The sequence below is a fragment of the Callithrix jacchus genome, chromosome 7 (genome assembly GCF_049354715.1).
Source record: "Callithrix jacchus isolate 240 chromosome 7, calJac240_pri, whole genome shotgun sequence".
Taxonomy (NCBI): Eukaryota; Metazoa; Chordata; class Mammalia; order Primates; family Cebidae; genus Callithrix; species Callithrix jacchus.
In genome coordinates, this window is record NC_133508.1 from 124,187,316 (window position 1) to 124,207,499 (window position 20,184).

Genomic DNA, 20,184 nt, shown 5'->3' on the forward strand with positions numbered 1-20,184 from the left:
TACAGATGATTAGTAGCCAAATGGTTACAGATTTTAGTTACTTAGAATAGCTAAGATGAAAATTCTGAATGAAATAAATTGAATTATTTCTTTATATTGATCCACTCTACATCAAATTATTAATGCTTAAGATTGCCATCCATGTAAAGGTAAATCATGCTATGAGAATTCTAACTAAAGTTTGAATCATTGTAGTCAGTTCTTCTCATAATATTAACATACTATGATTAATCTAAAATTGATTTTTAAATATTTAAAATATTAACTATTTTAGCTTAATCCCTTTATTAGCTATAATTTTTCTTCACTAGCAGCTCCTGAGTTAGAGCGCTAAGGACAAGTCATTGTTAACATTCTATTGTAGAATTCTACTCCTTTCATTATATAGCTACTAGTACTTTTTTTTTTCTACAGTGTGGTGTGAGTAAAAGAGCAATCTTACAAAAGAGAAGACATTTTAGACTAAGCAAAGTAATGCTGTCTATTGCAATAGGAAGAAGAGTCAAATTTCTTTTCTAACAATAGCATATAGGTTTTTTGGTCAACAAGTTCTGTATAGGTTATACCTAAATAACCTCTTAATTTCTTTCCTTCAGCCCTGCAGTCATACCAGAAGCAAATGAAAATCATTTCAAAACTCAGATATATCATTTTATGATACTGCTTGTTCTAATTTTTTTTAAAGTTATATTCTAGAATATAGTTTTATACATGTACTTTCACACACACATATATAACATTCTAAGAGATACATGTATATGTGTATATGCGTTTTCTATTTATCTTTTTATTTTGTGATGCTTGGCTTCCTAACACATGAGTAAAAATATCTACCAAATATTTAATTTGTATCTCCTGCCACAATTTCTACAATGGTAGGAATACCTAGAGGTTTGGCCCATAGTTATTATAGAGGATTCACAGAAGAACATACACTCAAGCACTATGAGAGAGATATATTGGTAATTATATGCTCCCAACATAGCAAGGCTGGTTAAAATGTGATAGGAGAAACCACCTCCTGTTTAACTTCATACCTGTTACTTTCTACTGAGTTTTTTTCACCTCAAAATACTTGGCCCTCCTCTGACATTTCTCCAGTGATTCACAGCTTTATGGTATTTTTTCCATTCTAAGGCTACTTGATGACACCTGACTTTACAGTATTTGCAGTGTGACGTAATTTATTATTTATGCACAATGCTAATGCAGAATACTGTCTCAATGCCAGTATCCTTGTCTCTAATTTAAAAATAATGGCATCACATTCTCCTTGAAGTGCTGTGTTTATGATTTTCTGTATATTCCTGTGCATCTATTTTTAAATATGTCAACAGTCTCAACTATGCAATTTTCGTTTTCAGTAAAATAAAATGGTAAAAATTTATCTTATTTGCAAATTAATCTGAAAGTAATTATTTTAAAAATTTTATTTGTAATTTTTGTGGGTATGCAGTAGGCGTAAAATTAGTTTTAAATTGTAGTAAATAACTGAAAAAAGATAGTGAGATTTCTGAATTGCGAGGAAATGTAGAGAACCAGCCCCCACATCACCTGTGGGTACCCCAAGTTCGGTGGTGGCAAAGTATTGAGAAAAAGATTAAGAGCGAAAGTGGGACCAGGGGGCCATCACTTATTACCAGAGGCAGTAAAGGCCCTGAGCTGTGATCCCTCGCAGTGTTTATTGGTTACAATCACTTTGATCTATAGGGTAGGGGTAGAATGATGGTAGGGAGAGTGTGACGTGATGGTGGAGTAAATTAGTGAGCCAGAACTGAATCAGTGAGCTGAAACTGGTATGTCATTCTAAAGATTGATAACAGTGGCAGTGTGGGAGTTTCACAAAACAAGAACATGTGGTTATTTTTAGCCAATTATCTTTGTGCAGCTGGTGGAACACGGGCCTTACAAGGAGCCTACAAATCTGGTTACATCTAAGTGCTCTAAAGGGATTTTACATTCTTGAGCACAATGTTTATGGTAGCAGAGCCTAGGTCACCCTACACCAAAACATGAGGCATGGAGAGGCCTTCCTCCCCAAGAGGCCTCCTGCGGCCTTTCACAGTTTATTGTTCCTGATTTCTTTTATACATATAACCAGTTTATGTAGGCACACTGTAAACCCTTCCTCCATTGCTACTTCCCTCAAAAAGAAAGAAGTAATATTTTAGTAGAAAATTACTTAAAATTGGTTATTCTTGGACACTGCTTTTGGTTTAGTCTTCCTGACAAACGATTTAAGTAGAATGTTTTCTGTATTAAATCTCCAAGAAGCAAAGTCAATTTACCTGAAAGTCTCCTGAGATATGATTAATATGTGGAGTGACTTAAAAATAAGACAAGTCCAGTAGGTCTTATACTGGTCTTATGAGAAATTTGTCTCATTTCTTTTCACAATTCATGTTCTTAGGGCAAAATAATATATAACAGGTTGAAGGACATATACCATTAGTTAATGACTGATATTTAGAAATTGATAATTAAATTATATCTAGCACTTAAGCAGAAATGAAGACTAATTGCTTGTGTCATGTTTTGACAAAACATTTATATACTGTAATATTTTGAAACATAATTACTGAGCAAAAATGGCATGACTGTTTACTTAATTGCATTTGCTTTAGTATCAGTTATCCAGAAACTCCAAGGCAGTTCTTAAGTGAACTTTCTAAATTCAGTAGCAAGTAACCTTTTAGTCCAGCTCATAAATTAATGTTTGATAAGCCATTAAAGATGGCAAATAGGTGAATTTATTAGAAACATGCAGGATAAAATTGAAAAGACTTGGAGTGGGTACAACTGTTCATGTTTGACTGGCTGTAGCTTAAGAAGGTTTGGCAAGCCCCATCATGGTAAAAATTCCTTATAAACAGTATTTAAAATATTAAAATCTAGTTGCTGTTTCTGTAGCTACCAAATTACAAAAATCAGAAGGAGTTGTTTTATTTAATTAAATTACTTTATTTTTTATTGAGGCACGGTCTCACTCTGTCACCCAGGCTGGAGTGCAGTGGTGTAATTATGGCTCACTCCAGTCTCGACCTCCAGGGCTCAAGTGATCCTCCTGCCTCAGCCTCCCGAGTAGCTGGGACTACAGGAGCATGCCACTACACCCCGCTAATTTTTGTAATTTTTGTAGAAATGAGGTTTCACCATCTTGTCCAAGCTGATCTCAAACTCCTGAGCTCAAGCAATCGCCCACCACAGCCTCCCAGATTGCAGGCATGAGCCACCCCACCCTGGCCCAGAAGGAGTTTGAAATTAGAAAATTACTGTGGGCAGTATTGTGAATTTCTAGCTTGTTGCTATTACCTCTGTTATGTACAATGTGTAGTATGCGTTTACCTTTCCCCATGCCTTTAAACTGTGTGTAAAACAGTAAGTGTGAAAATTGAACTCCTCTCCAGTAATCTTTGGAAAGTAGTGGGAAAGGTGAACAGTCTCAAATTAAATGCAATCTCAGACATTGAAGAGACTTCAAGAAAATGGGAGCAACTGGTTTTGTTATTTATGGTAGTCCCCTGATATACAATTGGGCTGCTACTAACAAACACAGAAATGGACTTCATGTTCAGTAGTTGTCATGGGTATACACCATTTGACGGCTTTAATGTCTGAATTGTTTACAGCATTGGACATCTCTCTCACTCCCCACATGGTTTATTAGTCAGTTTTTGGTAAATTGTCATAGCAAACAACTCCAAAATTTCAGTGGCTTATTTGTTCTCATGTGTACTTTGTGAATCTGCTGTGTTCTGCTCTGTGCCCCCTTATTCTGATACGTAGGATAAAGGAGAGAGGGAAGATGTGGTAGCAGGACTTGTGTCATGGCTCTTAAAACTTCTGCTTGAAACTGGCACATAGCACTTTCACGTTTCATTGGTAAAGCAGGTCAAATGAAAGCAAGAAATGTAAGCCTTCTATAGGAACAGGCTTGTTAAGGGGGAGCAGCTAATATTAGGACTGTAATACTATTTGTCACATAGGAGTTAACATTTCTCTCTGTCAACTGCACCAACCACTGCCCCTATCCCTACTGTTATGGTAGAGAACCACTATTTTTTTTAACCTTTTACATGATTTTTGATTTTTTTTCTAATTATTCACATATTATAGAATGAAATTAGGAAGTAACAGTAAAATCAGTGACACTGGTGAATGTAGAGAGATTAATTTACAGAGCATATTATGTCATTTATATCGACACTGGTAACTTCTTACTACAAAATTAAATTGACAGTAATGTAGGAAAAAATATCATTCCTGCCTCATTTTTTGTATAGAATGCCATTCTGGTGAAGGAGCCAGAAGAGAAATTTGGAGTAACAAATTAAACATTTTTATTTTTCATGTTTGATTTTTTTTTAAGAAAGAAAGAAAGAAAGAGAAAGAGAAAGGGGGAAAGAGAACAGGAGTCTTGCTCTATTGCCTAGGCTGGAATGCAATCTAAAAATAGGTATTAAAAACCTCTTTTATGCTGATAATTGTGCTTAACAGCGGAGACAGGAAGGAATAAGGGAAGAAAATAACAAACAAACAGCCAACCAATATTTCATTTAAGTCTGTGAAATGCTATGCAAATGCTGAAGAGTGATTTAATTCCAATTATGTGGTCACTTTCAAAATAGGTGTAATGTGATACTGAGAAAAATGTATGTTCTGTGGACCTGGGGTGAAGAATTCTATAAATATTCACTGAGTTTACTTGTTCCAGGTCTGAGTTCAAATCATAGATGTCCCTGTTAATTTTCTATCTCATCGATCTGTCAAGTATTAACAATGCGTTGTCAAAGTCTCCTGCTATTATTGTGCGGGAGTCCAAGTCTCTTTATTAATTCGTTAAGAACTTGTCTTATGTATCCGGGTGCTTCTATATTGGGTGCATATATATTTATGATTGTTGATTCCTGGTCCATGAGCAACAAAAATTTGTCTGAAAATGTGGTGTCTTCTTGTTCTCTGTGCTTTTACTGGGAGCTACAATCCCGAGCTGTTAGTGATTAGCCATCTTGCATCTCTCTCCATGTTTAATATTTTTACATGTAGACTAACACTAGATGTTCTGCTCTTCTATTCATATGGCTATAAATTTGAAATATTTTGAAGTACCAAAGCTTTTAAAGTAATATTTCTTACTTATTTAAAACACAATAAAAGCATACAAAATCATAAATATATTTTTATGCTTTTACTTTTTGTTTTTGAGACAGAGTCTTCCTTCCTCTGTTGCCCAAACTGGAGTACAGTAGCATGATCTTGGCTTACTGTAGCCTTCACCTCCTGAGTTCAAGCACTTCTCCTGCCTTAGCCTCTTGAATAGCTGGGACGATGGGTGTATGCTGCCACACCCAGCTAACTTTTGTATTTTTATTGGAGATGAGGTTTCACCATGTTGGCTAAGCTGGTCTCAAACTCCTGACCTCAGGTGATCTGCCTGCCTCAGCCTACCAGAGTGCTGGGTTATAGGTGTGAGCTACCACGCTTGACCTCTTCACATTTCTTACAGAAAAATATTTCTATTAATGAGTAGCAAATGATTCTGAATATAAAAATAGAGATTCTGAATTTCCTTCCTGTCAAATCAACAAGACATCTGTTCCATTATGTTTTTGTTTAGTTATATATTTTTTTTACTCTTTACCCAAATTTTGTCCTTCAGCATTCTTTTCTTTTTTTAATTTTTGTCCAGGGTGGAGTGCAGTGGCATGATCATAGCTCACTGCAGCCTTGAACTCTTGGGCTCAAGCAATTCTCCTGCCTCCGCCTCCCAATAGCTGGGACTACAGGTGCATGCCACCATACCCAGCTAATTTTTAAATTTTTTTGTAATGACAGGATCTCCCTATGTTGTCCAAGCTGGTCTGGAACTCCTGGGCTCAAGTGATCCTCCTGCCTCGGCCTCCCAAAGTGCTGAGATTACAGGGGTGAGCCACTGCACCCAGCTGTTCCCCAGTATTCTTAATGCCACTGGCAAGATTGATTCTGTAAATGAGTTCACTTTTTTTTTTATTCTTCAATGAACTCATCAGTAATATAATTAGGGCATTGTATATTGTTATTTTATAGGATAGCCATCTGTCTTAACTAATAAAATCAGCATAATTTAAATCTTAATTTCATATTGAGCACCAATAAGAATTGTTCTTATTTGGTAGCACTCCAGTCTAAAGCCAAAAATGCTTTGTCAAAGTGACAGATTTAGGTCTAAGATATGTACCTTGAGAAATTGATACTGTAACTTTCTTGTTTATGCATGATTTTAGAGAGGCAAGTAGCATAGCAAGGACATAAGGTTTTATTTATATTGTTTAGTAGCTATGGAAAATTAACTTGAAATCTTGCTCAATTTTTTTTCTGTATTTGCATAGTAACATAATTATCAATTCTCCTTCAGTGTGTATGCAATTGCATGGATTCATAATTAATTGATTCTCCTCTCCGCAATATTGTCTTCCAGTGCTACAGGCCCCATGCAAGTCTGAAATCCAGTGGGGCAGTCAAACCTTAAAGCTGCAAAGTGATCATTTTTAAAGCTTCATGTCTCACATCCAGGTCATGCTGATGCAAGAGGTGGGCTTCCCATGGTCTTGGACAGCTCTGCCCCTGTGACTTTGCAGGGTACAGCCCCTCTTGGTGACTGCTTTCATGGGCTGGCTTTGAGTGTCTGCAGCTTTTCCAGATGCACGGTGCAAGCTGTCTACTGTTCTGTGGTCTGGAGTACAGTGCCCCTCTTCTCACAGCTCCAATAGGCAGTACCCCAGTAGGGACTCTGTATGGGAATTCCCACCAACATTTCTCTTCCACACTGCCCTAGCAGAGGTTCTAAAGTTATAAAGCAGAGGGCTTTATAACTGCAGCACACATTTGCCTGGACATCCAGGCATTTCCATATATCCTCTGAAATCTAGGTGAGATTCCCAAATGAGATGTGAGTCTCCACCATGATTCATTTACCTCCCACTGGGTCCCTCCCAGAACACATGGGAATTATGGGAGCTACAATTTGAAACGTGATTTGAGGGGCACACAGCCAAAGTTTGTGGAAGTTTGACCTGCAGACCCTGACTTAATGATAGATTAATAAATGCACTCTTACACCATTACAGTGTTTCAAGTGGACTAGGGATGGCTGTTGGCTGCTTTTAGGGGACAAAATCAACCCAGACCTTCTGTCCATCACACATTTATTCCCTTAAGATTTTACAACAGAGTTTTTAAGTTAACACAATTGTAGATAAGTAACATGGTTAAAAGAGTGGTTTTATAACTGATAAAAGTTTTAGGTTCTGGGGCCCAGAGTAAATGCTGTTAACAGGTAACTCCCCTTTGTTCTTCCCTGGAGAGGCCACCCAGCACAAAATTTGCATTAGTAAACAGAGTAGAGACAAATGGGTGTGGGGTAAAGCCTTTAATTGTCTCTATCTCTCCCTAACTTAACATAGTGGACTGGCTGGCTGCTTTTGGCCTGCCCCAGTAAAACCTTTTGGCCTTCCAAAAGGTTTGAGACTATATAACTTTCCCTAAATATTTTCTGTAATATTTTGCCAGCCACCCCAAGTGAATAGCAACATTTCCTCCTCCTTTCTTTTTAAATAAAATTAGGCTCTGTTGTCTGTTGGTCACTGATGTGTTTAGCTATGGGTCTGTTAGGCAAGGGGGTCCTTGTTGAGTGAACAGCGATACCCAAACCTCAATTTCTGATTTCTCTGCACCCACCAGCCCAATATCACTTGTAAGCCACCAAGGCTTGAGGCTTGCACTCTCTGAAGCCACTGCATGGTCAGTACTTTGGCCTCTTTTAGCCCTGACTAGGAAGCAGGGCACCAATTCCCAAGACTACACAAAACAGCAAGGCTCTGGGCCTGGCCCAGGAAACCATTTTTTCCTCCTAGGCCTCTGGGCCTGTGAAGGGAGAGGCTGCCATGAAGACCTGACAAGCCCTAGAGACAGTTTCCTCATTGTCTGTGATTAACATTTGACTTCTTGTTATTTATAAATATCTGCAGCTGGCTTGAATTTCTCCTCAGGAAATGGACTTTTCTATCACATTTTTTGACTTTTATGCTCTGCTTCCCTTTTAAACATAAGTTCTAATTCCAAACCATATCTTTGTGAGTACATAAAGCTGAATGCTTTTAACAGCACCCAAGTTACCTCTTGAACTCTTTGCTGCTTAGAAGTTTCTTCTACCAGATTTCCTAAGTCATCTCTTTAAAGTTCAAAGTTCCACAGGTCTCTAGGGCAGGGGCCAAATGCCACCAGTTTCTTTGCTAAAACATAGTAAGAGTCACCTTTATTTCACTTCCCAACAAGTTCCTCATCTCCATCTGCGATGAGCAGCATTTGGTCAAAGTCATCCAGCAAGTCTCCAGGAAGATCCAAACTTTCCCACATCATTCTGTCTTCTGAGAATGTTTAATGTTCTTCTCCAAACTGTTTAATGTCTATTACCCAGTTTTAAAGTTGCTTCCACATTTTTTGGGTATCTTTACAGTAGCACCCCCACTACCTCAGTAACAATTTACTTTATTAGTCTGTTCTTACGCTGCTAATAAAGACATACCCAACACTGGTAATTTATAAAGGAAAAAGGTTTAATGGACCCTCCACTCCCATATGGCTGGGGAGGCCCCACAATCATGGCAGAAGTTGAAGGGGAAGCAAGACACATATTACTTGGCGACAGCCAAGAGAGCTTGTGTGTGTGAACTCCCCTTTATAAAAGTGTCAGGTCTTGTGGTACTTATTTAATAGCACAAGAACAGCATGGTAAACATTCATCCCCATGATTCAGTTAGCTACCACTGGGTCCCCCCGACAACACATGGGAATTATGGGAGCTACAGTTTGAGATGTGATTTGGTTCGGCACATAGCCAAACCATGTCAGTATTTATTTTTCAAAATGAAATTTTAGAACAGCTATATAGTATAAAAGTTGTCAAAATCAAAATGGAATCACTAATGTTAAAAAAAACAAAAGCCTGACAAGTAGAGCTGGAGGAAACTGTGAAGGAGAGGGATCTCATGCTTGCATGCCTGATTAAAAACTATCATAAAAGACTCCATGAAAACCGCAGCCTTTCACAAAGGCCATCACAGCTTTACTCAAAAAATACTTCTACCAAAGACATCTGCCCAACAACTAACTGTCCAACCTCCAACTGGTGTCGCCCGTTACTAATCTTTGTAGCCAAGGATATTTTAAAACAATTATGTAATCCTCCTAATTTTTCCTTTCAAAACTGTTGCCTTCCTAGCTTCCCTAAATAGACATATAGTTTACTATGATACAGGTATTCTCATTACAGTGATCTTTCCAAATATCTTTCTTTTAGAGAGTCTTTCTCAGTTTGTTATTAAGGTTAACAATAACATGCCTTCAATTAGCATTACCTTTGTTATTTTTTATGTGGGGTGTTTTCTTAAAGGGCATGTGGAAGAAAATGCCATAAGGTGGCCCATCTTACTTTAAATTTCTGGTTTAGAGTGATATTATTTTGAATTTCTACCTTAGAATTAAAAATTAAAGCCATTGAAAAGCAATTGAGCTCTTTTTCTTAATGAGAATAAATGAGTTTTTGTATTGTTGTTTGTTTGTGTTTGTCTTTTGATTATTATATCTTTATTTAAGAATTTAAAGCCAAAGGTGCTAATCCATTCTGGATTGACTCAGTTAAAAGCAGAGTGATATAGCTTCCATGAATCTTGGTTTATCATCAGGATATTTAACCTTGAGCTAATTACCTCTTCACCTCCCATTAGAAACCTGGATGGGAGATGTTAGTTTTGGAGACTATAGTCTAATGCAGTTGTTTTCCAGGTGAATCAGTCAGTGAATTAATTTATTCTTTACCCTTTCTTGCTCTCTTTCTTTTCTCTCTCCTTTTCCCTCTCCCTCTCTTTCTTCTGCCTTCCTTCCTTTCAGTAGAATTATTTCTCAAAATTATACAGAAACATAGCACAATCTATTCTATTACATTATTTCAGAAAATAATTTGGGTTATATGTTATAAGGGAATAACATCAATATAATATGAAAGTAAAGTTGGTTTAGAATATTTCCCATGACTTCCAAGTTACAGCATAAATCACACAAAATTGAATGTAGCAACCAAGCGCCTACAGGTCATTCACCCCTGTCCACACTCTACCTTTGGCTCTGTTTGGCCATATGCTCTAGACCTGATACCTATTGGAACAGAGTGTGAGTTGCTATAGGATGGTGGAGATTTTTGACTGTCATTTTAGTTTCCTTAAGGGTTATTGGGTTTTTTCCAGGTTTTCACTTTCTTTTTGGGGTCAATTTTTATGACATTTTTAAAGGAACCTGGTTGTTACGTATGATACATTAACTTTAAGATACGTAAGTGTCTTGAATTTTGGAAAGATTAGCCTAGAAATGAAGATTTAGGCATCAACATGGGAGTGAATGAGGTTTCTAGGCTGAGGCTATAAAATTAAGAATGCAGGGAATGAAAACGAAAATTTATGTCTAGTGTAACAGTCCCCCCCGCCCCTTCATTTCTCTCTATTTTTGGCTGAAGAGGAGACGAAATCTCTCGGTCACCCAGGCTGGAGTGCAGTGGTGCAATCTCAGCTCACTGCAACTTCTGCCTCCCAGGTTCAAGCGATTCTCCTGGCTCAGCCTTTCAAGTAGCTGGGACTACTGGTGAGCACCACCATGCCCAGCTAATATTTGTATTTTTAGTAGAGATGGAGTTTCACTATGTTGACCAGGCTGGTCTTGAACTCCTGACCTCAGGTGATATGCCTGCCTCAGCCTTCCAAAGTGCTGGGATTACAGGCGTGAGCCACCGCACCCGACCTCTCTCTCTTTTTAAAATTACCATTTTCTTGATATTTATCACATGTCATAGTCTAGCCTTTATAACCATGTGTTATATCTACACAGCAAGGAGAAATGTTCTGAGTATTAGCTAATCATGGTTGATAGGCATGGTAACAGAAGACAGTGGGGACGGTCATTCGTCTTTTGTTTCAACAAGAGTAAACTTATTTGCATATTTGATGCTTTTTGATTTTTGATATATGTGTCCTTTCTTCTGGCTTAGCCTATGTTTCCAAGGGAAAACAGGCCCCAAATCATAATATTCAAATTTTGTATTTTACCCATCTATCCCCCAGAAAGGTGTCTTAAATATGAATGGTTGTTTCCTTATTTTAAAGCTAGGAAAACTGAGGCTTAGGAAATTAATTACCTAAGATTTTCTCATCCTTGACTCATTGACTTACAACTTTATTTTCCCTTTCCCAAGGTAAAACATAGCAGTTTGGAATTCTGAGTGTGCTACTCATCAGTTTAACTCTTACCTCTGTATTTACCCTTCAAAGATAATAAAAGCCACAAAAAAAGAAAAAAACATTATTTACCCCTCATTGACTGCCCTGTGAAAATGGAGATGAATCCTTTAAATATTTTTTCTTTGCCAGCTGGCACAATATTAACTTCAGTTAAGAGTACTGACGCAATTCCATTAAAGGAGGCAGGGAACTTCTTTACAGGTTTTTGAGTTCTTGCAGCTTTCCTGGCCCCTAAAGTGCAAAATGGTCATCTGCACCCAATAGCCAGTAGCTTCCTGCGGGACTCTGTACCCTATCCACTCACCAAGCAGTTTTGTAGCAGAATAATTCTGATGCTTTTGCTGCTTGTAGCAATAGCATTTGGCTCCTGTAGTACATGGCAACCAGCAGCACCTAGCAGCTGGCATCTTCTGGGTGGTTTTAAAGTGGAGTGCTTCCGATGAGACACCACCCATGCATAGCTTTTCATGATGCTCTAGAGGACAGATTTCAAGCAAGTTCTGCTGATGCAGCACTACAGCATCTTCTCTGCCATCCAGTGAGCCATATCCAGCAAAATTTGGATCTCAGTCTGGTGATATAGTAGGTATTCTTTCTTGGCCACTCCATTTTAGTCCTAAGGGTGGTGGCTGCACATTATATCTGCTGTTTTATGTTCTGGAGTTTTCTTTACTTCATAGTAGTCAATCTTGGGTTACTCCAGTACTCTGTTTAGTTATAATAATAATTATTTATGTTGAATTTTCCCGGTTCAAACTCCTGTGTGATGTCTAATTTCTAATTGAACGTTGACTGACTCATTGTGTGTTTGTAAGACGCATGGAATGTTAGGTATATAAATTACTATGATATAAATTATGATGTTTCTTTTTTTTTTTTGAGACGGAGTTTCACTCTTGTTACCCAGGCTGGAGTGCAATGGCACAATCTTGGCTCACCGCAACCTCTGCCTCCTGGGTTCAGCCAATTCTCCTTCCTCAGCCTCCTGAGTAGCTGGGATTATAGGCACGTGCCACCATGCCCAGCTAATTTTTTGTATTTTTAGTAGAGACGGGGTTTCACCAGGTCGACCAAGATGGTCTCAATCTCTTGACCTTGTGATCCACCCGCCTCGGCCTCCCAAAGTGCTGGGATTACAGGCTTGAGCCACCACGCCCGGCCTATGATGTTTCTTTAGATTGGCATTCTTGAGCACATGCAACTGGAATATATTTCACTATAATGTTAGTTTTGATGACTGTATTGAATTTTCAAAACTGTGAGTTTAGAACCAAGAATTTTAGATATGAATCAGCAATGTGGTCTTATGTGGTTAACAGATTAGACATTTCATCTGTTGATAAGTTAAAAAGCTCTTCAAGGGCTAGGCGTGGTAGCTCACACCTGTCATCCCAGCACTTTGGGAGACTGAGGCGGGCAGATCACGAGGTCAGAAGTTTGAGACCAGCCTGACCAACATGGTGAAACCCTGTCTCTGCTAAAAATACAAAAATTAGCTGGGCGTGGTGGCACACACCTGTAATCCTAGCTTCTAAGGAGGCTGAGGTAGAAGAATTGCTTGAACCTGCGAGGCAGAGGTTGCAGTGAGCTGAGATTGTGCCACTGCACTCCAGCCTGGGCAACAGAGTGAGACTCTTAACTATCAAATATTGAGTTTACTAGGACATACAACACTCGATCCATTAAAACTGTTACATGCAATGTCACAGTTTGTATGTTGTAGATGTCTTTCACATCACTCCTTCTCTGGGCCCTGCCCCCATCATAAACTTGACTAAATTTGTAAAATATCTTTTTAATATTTACTTTTTTTCCCCGAAAGCCACAGTACAATTAAATTGAATGCATTTATATTCTTATGTCACATTAGCATCACTTTAGCTTACTAGATAGTATTTTGTTTTTAGTTGGTTGCAAATGTTGATTTTTCCTCTTTCAGTTTGCAAAACTATATGACAGGAAATCTGTAGCTAAATATCACTTTATGATTTCCATCTGTTCAAGTACAATAGTGTTTATGGCACAGTCCAGATTGCAGTGTGATAGAAATATCCTATTATAGCAGATAGAATTTTAAATGATCATTGTGCATTCTAATGAGAAAACATTTTTAAACAAGTACTTCACTTCATTTCAAAGCAGAGTAACTGAATACTACAATTTGATGACAGCATCTGCTCCACAGAGTGTGTTTGTTGCTGTCAACAATAAAAACTTTTTCTGACTCCCATAGAAATCTATCAGTTTGCTCATATCTGTACCAATAATGGAAGCCAAGCAGGCAGGAAGATTATTGCATAAGTCATTTGAATAACCTTAAAATTTTTTGTTTCTATTAGCATGGAGGGTATTGCTTTTTATTTTGTGTGATGTGACTTTGGGAGTATAGCTGGATATGTTATTTTGGCCTTTGTATTATGTGACAGTAAAATTTTTGCTAAATTTTATTTTGAGAGTATTAATATTTGCTAAATAAAGACAAATCCCTTTATCACAAGGAATTCTGGCCATTTAAAATATTGTTGGCTCTAAAGTTGAGGGATAGAAGAAAGGAAATAAAAATGATGGTTCCTGGAGTGTCATAAAGTGTTAGTAATTCCAAAGTTTTTAGTTCTCACATTGTATGTTTGCCTCTGTTACACTGATACAAATGCATCTCTCATTCTCATGTCTGATCAGCTACTATTTGGTCATTCACTTTTATGCTTCCTACTCTAGTACATGCAGGGCTGAAGTGAATGGGGAAAACAACACTTTCCCACATCAGTGCTCTACTGCACTTTCAACTCAAAAGAAGCACTATATTTCCTGAGTTTCCAATGAATTTTAGATACCCTTCTTAATATGGTTGTTTTTATAGCCCCTTCTCTTTAGTTCTGTATTAGTTTGTGAGGGCTGCTGTAGCAAAGTACACCAGACTGGATGGCTTAAACAGAAATGTATATTCTGACTGTTCTGGAGGCTAGGAGTTTGAGATCAAGGTGTTGGCAGGGTTGATTTATTTTGAGACCCCTTCCCTTGGCTTGTAGATCATCTTCTCCCTGTCTTCACATAGTCTCTGTGTATGTCTGCGTTTTAATCTCCTTTCTTATGAGAATATAATTAACCCTTTAAAGACCTTGTCTCCAAATACAGTTACATTCAGAGGTACTGGGGGTTAAGACTTCAACATATGAATTGGGGGTTCGGGATACAGTTGAGGACATAAAATGATCTTTAACCCTCATCTAAATGAACCATGACCACGAATGGTTCCAAGCCCTCATTCTATAGATACATCAGTTTTCTCTTTTACCTTTAGTTATCAAGTTCTTTAGTACCCCAGCTACACGTCTTTTCCCATTTAGAATGACCTTATATCTATCCCAGACATTGGCTAGGAAGTTAGTCAAGAGGTAACTTAAGGAATTTAGTGCAGGGTGTCTACCTTAGGATTTTCACTGGTTCGCCTTCAATCATGTTCTTCCATTACATATAAAAAATTGCCAGTAGGCCTATTCCACTTGCCCTTCAAGTATGTTTCCCACTCCTAGCATATATTTTGAATTTGCAAGTATGCAGTTTAGACCTTGTTCAGAATCCATACAGTATTGATTAGCTCCCCCCTCTAGTCAATATTTATAGGTCCTACAAACATTCCATGTTCTTCCATAAATCCCTTTTTAAGATAATAAAGAAGTGTAGCCATTTAAACCAGCTACTCAGCTTTCTTGTCAAATTTGTATTTTCCAAACAAAAATAAGACTTATCTGATAGTTGGTAGTTGACAATATTATTATTGTTGTTGTAGTTGTTATTTATTTATTTTGAGACAAGATTTCACTCTGGCATCCAGGGTGGAATGCAGTGGCACAATCACTACTCACTACAACCTTGAATTTCCAGGCTCAAGGGATCCTCCCACCTCAGTCTCCTGAGTAACTGGCACTTCAAGGTGCACACCACCACATGCAGCTAATTATTCACCTTTTTATAGAGACAGGGTCTCATGTTGTTGCCTAGGCTGGTGTCAAACTCCTGGTCTCAAGTGATCCTTTTGCCTTGGCCTCCCAAAGTACTGAAATTATAGGCGTGAGCCACCCTGCCCAGCTTACAGTGTTATTTCATACCACTGATGATTTTCAGAGATCTATCAACTCTGACTATACATTTCAAACAAAAGTTTTGTTCTCATTTATTTTATGCCAAATTAGAAAATGGTTTCCTACTTATATGTGGGGTGCAAGATCACAGAAGAACCTGAAAGTAACCGTTTTGTACTTTGAGATAATTTATATGTATGGAGGTATCAGGTATACTGTTTGACCCAGAATTCCCGAAATTCTTTTGAGAGATTAGAAAGGAAAATTAGAAGAATGGGTGATGTCAGTAGGTCTGTGTTGACAGAGATTATTTTAATTGAAAAAAACAATTGGCTGTTATTATTAAGTGGAAAAAATGTGGATCATTTCTTTTTTTTAAAGATAATTTTTGTTACATTAAATTCAAGTAAAATGCAAGGTGACCCTTAATAAGGTAACTTTCTCACCTATCATATTAATAAGATTTTAAAAGCTGCCAGTACACTGTTTTTACAGTTATGAGAAAACATATTCATATATTGTTATGAGCAAATAGTCAGTTCTGTCATAATTCAACATATATGTTCCTAAAAATAGCTATGCCAGGCAAAATAGCTCCATAAAAAACACAAAACCTGTGAGAAAAATGAGAGAGGAGCACAACACTCAAAAACTTCATCAGTGACACAGAAAATTTAAGATCCTAATGAAAATTGTAGCACAAGTTTAAAAATACATGTTAAATGGCTAAGTACATGAATGGCTAAATTAAACAATAAACATGTACATTACCTTCAGAAAGATCTGAACTTTGCTTGTGGAAGTGGGCCTTAGAAAGGTTGTACCTCGTGAGTTAGTAAGGTACCTTTCTTACCTATCATATTAATAAGATTTAAAAAGCTGCCAACACACTGTTTTCAGAGTTATAGGAAAACAGACATATTGATGTACTTTTAAAAGGAAATACAGTCAGTTGTGCCATAATAAATAAGAGACAGTTCTTGTCCTCAAGGAACTCAAAGTCTGGCATATCTTCAATATGGAGCACAAAATCTTCCATATTGTAAAGTGGTGGGAGAAAGGTTATCCAAAATGGGTTGGAAACTTGTAACAGCAAATGTGAATGCATGCAGCTTGTGACACATGTGAGCTTGCACCTCCATAAGCTGAGGTGGATGTTGGAGGTACTTATGATTTGTATATGTCTACCTTGCTTTGTTTAGCTAGGTACAGTTTTCTACATTTATCTAGTTTCTTGAGTATAAAATCAAGCATAAACAAATACAAAATTTGTGTTATGCTAAAATTGTTCCCAATATGTCAATTGTTTTGTAACAAATTCAGATTTCAAAGTTAGTGTAATAGCAGAACTGATTAGTTATTATGACTTTTATGGAGAATAATTTGGAAAAAATATACAAAATTTTAAATGTACGTTCCCTTTTAAAAATCTACAAACTCTAGTTATCCTAAAGAGAAATAACTACTTATGCTAAATGATGTATTTACAAGGATATTCATTGTAGCAGGTTTTTTAAGTAATAAAAAAGATCATAAGCATCCTAAATGTCTATCCACAGAGCATAGAATAGTATGTATAGGCTGGGCACAGTGGCTCATGCCTGCAATCCCAGCACTTTGAGAGGCCAAGGCAGGCGGATCACAAGTCAGGAATTCGAGACCAACCTGGCCAACATGGCAAAACCCCACTTCTACTAAAAATACAAAAATTAGCTGCGTGTGGTGGCAGGTGCCTGTAGTCCCAGCTACTGGGGAGGCTAAGACAGGAGAATCACCTGAACATGGGAGGCAGAGGTTGCAGTGAGCCAAGATCACGCCACTTTGCCCCAACATGGGCGACAGTGAGACTCAGTTTCAAAAAAAAAAAAAAAGAATAGTATGTATAGCATGCTATCACTGGCGCAAAAATGTAATATATCCTTGTGTATCTATGAACAGATTAAAACTGAAGCATATGCTAATATCTTGATATGCCAGACTGAGTTCCTTGAGGACAAGACCTGTGTCATCTTTATCACTCTCTTCAGCAGGTAACATATGTTAGATGCATGGTAAGGATATATTGAATGGGATAGATGAATGTGTGTTAACATTCATGTCTCTAAGAAAATTTGATAAATACAATTCTAAACATAACATTGAGGATTATTGAATCACTAAGGTATCATTTGTATTACGATTTTTTTTTCAAGCAATGACTTCTGTTCTTATGCTTAGAACGTTATTGCATTTTCAGATTTTGATTTAAATGTATCTTTTGAGGTCATGCTATTGGGACATTTCTATAGTAGAGAACAACTGATGAAGATCCATTGGAGAAAGGGCTAGCAGGACAAAGAGCAGAGTTGGCATTAGGAGGCATTATTTAACTTCTGTGTTTCTCCAAGGGACAAAAATAGGACTCATGGATGTAAAAGATGCAGGAAGACAGATTTCAGCTTAATATAAGAACTTACTAGTAGCTATTAACAACAATTTAAAGAGTAACGTCATCAAGACTTTTGGTGGCAGTTATGCAGAGATTGCTATCAGGATTAATGAAAGGAGGAAGCATGGTGAAATGGAGAGATCAGTAGTCATTTTTAAGAATCATCTAAGTTTGAGTGCTGTACCACTTAAGGACTATTGTGACCTTGGGCAAGAAACCTAACCTTTTAAATTTCCTTAACTATGAAATAGGGGTAATTAAGCATATCTCATGGGATTGCTATGAGGATTGAGAAAAGATGAAGTACCCTACATCATGTTATGTTAGGCCCTCAATAAATGGTGACAATTGCCATTGAAATAGGAATACTTTTTTTGATAGAAGGTGTATAGTATTTGGTTTCTAAGGTCATTTTTCAACCTATTTCCTAAGTTTTATTTTACTTATTTTAAGTAAGAAACATTTATACATCTGTGTTTCAATTATGTTATACCAAAAACATAATTTTAAATTGTGAGAAATTGTTTATTAAATGCCTTTATAATTTACCAATCATGCTTAATGTATGCTTTAATTATTAAAAGATGATTTACATTTAGTTATCTAAAGTCAAGTAGCTAGTAGCTACAAATATCACAGTAGATAATGTAACAGCCATGGTTTCTTCAGTAAAACAGAAATTCACTATGCGTTTCAGTGAGGGACTATAACATAGATAATTGGTTACATAGGTGTCAGAGGATTGAATGAGCAAAAATGAGAGCTCAGACGTAACTGAGTCATAACTGCTGAAAGCAGCTAACAAACACTTCTGGAACTGGAGAAATAAAGAGCAGGGGACCTGCAGACAGAGACTCAGATCTGAGGAGATGGTTCTGCTTGATGGCTGTTGCTAACTCTAAAGAATTAAGATGAAACTGGAGCCTCGAACCAACAGTTGCTGCCAAGGGCAAAGCATTGTTGCTTACAGGACACTAACAGGAGTATCAAGTGAACAGGGAACACATTTGTCATGCTTTCTAGTCTCCCTCTAGTGTTCCTTATTGGCAGAACCTAGCAGGAAGCCAGATGACAAATGGGAAATGTAGTTTTCAGATCCCCAGCCCTAGGATCACAGAGCAGAGTATAAAAGGATAAATTTGGAATTAAGACACAGTAGCTTGAGAAATGCACAGAGACCTCTGTGTAGGATATCTCTTATATTTCAACACTAAATTTATATATTTTTCATAGAAAATTTGCATTTAAAATCCTTTTTTTGTCTAAGATGTGTTCCTTTCATAAAGGATGACTGAGTTCACTAAGAATTCCACAAAGTTTCCTTTTCTCCCCATAACCACCAACTCTTGCTAAAAATTTGATATAAACCTTCATGAGTCTCTAGGAAACCTTTTCCTTCTTTATTATATGTGATTCTTCCAGTAATTAGGATTTGCAGAATGTTATATGAATTAAAAGTTAAGTCTGAAATATTTGCAGTCATACGTTATTGTTACTGAGTAAAATTGATAGCATGGTTTCAGTTTCTTGCAGTTAAAGTAGGCTGGACTTGTAGAGATAAGGCTTTTCTATAATTTAAAAGATATTGTGTTAAAAAAAGATACATTCTTATTCTCCTTTGCAAAAGTGAGCCAATATATTGCAACTGTATTTTTGATTTAAAAATAGTTCGGTATTTTTGCAGATTATTTTTTAAAATATACTGGTATTCACAGCAAATGTGCAGATATAACTAAGACATCCCCACAGCACTGTTACAACTAGATATGTTCATTCTATTTGTGGTAGTTATACAGTTCCCAGTGCAGTCACCAATGTTTATTGGCCCCTGCTTTCACTGAGATACGTTCATGGGTTCTAATGAGGAATACTTGTAATTGTTCTAAGAGCATGCTTTAACCTGCAACCTTGGTAAAAATATGGTATGATCATATTTTTAAAACATCTTTTCTTTTGTCTGAGTGTAGGCATTAGGTGACTTATGTCACACACAGCACTGTAGTGATTTATAGAAGTTAAATAAATGTTCGTATGTAATCTTAATACCTTTAAAAATTTTGAGAGATAAGATTTTACATTATTAAATATTCTGAGCATGTTATAAAATTATTAAAAATGTATAGTTTGGTTATAGTTTCTGTTAAATAGGATATGTCTAATTATGAAAAAAACCAGGATATATTGGCGAAGTTTCTTAATAGGAATTCTTTTTGATGTTTCCTTTCATCTCATTAGTTACAAGGTTTAAATTGTATGTCTTAACTGCAATGGCATTCCACAAATAGAATGTTTGCTGCTATTTTGCAACTTTAGATGTGTGAAGCCTGTATTAGAGCCTCTGAATGAATGG

At 37.0% G+C, this 20,184-nt stretch overlaps 1 protein-coding gene across 3 annotated transcripts in view; it reads left to right on the forward strand.

The window, feature by feature from the left end:
• The window catches only part of HS2ST1 (heparan sulfate 2-O-sulfotransferase 1), a 199,698-nt gene that overhangs the window by 89,428 nt on the left and 90,086 nt on the right, over positions 1 to 20,184 (forward strand). Inside the window, exon 3 of one of the 3 annotated variants that reach the window (XM_078332365.1) lies at positions 1 to 17,436. This exon is cut by the window's left edge and continues 19,674 nt beyond it. The exons of the other annotated variants lie outside the window; for them this stretch is intronic. The gene's annotated coding sequence lies outside the window, so the exon portion shown is untranslated. The remainder of the gene's footprint in view (positions 17,437 to 20,184) is intronic. 3 annotated transcript variants of the gene reach the window in all.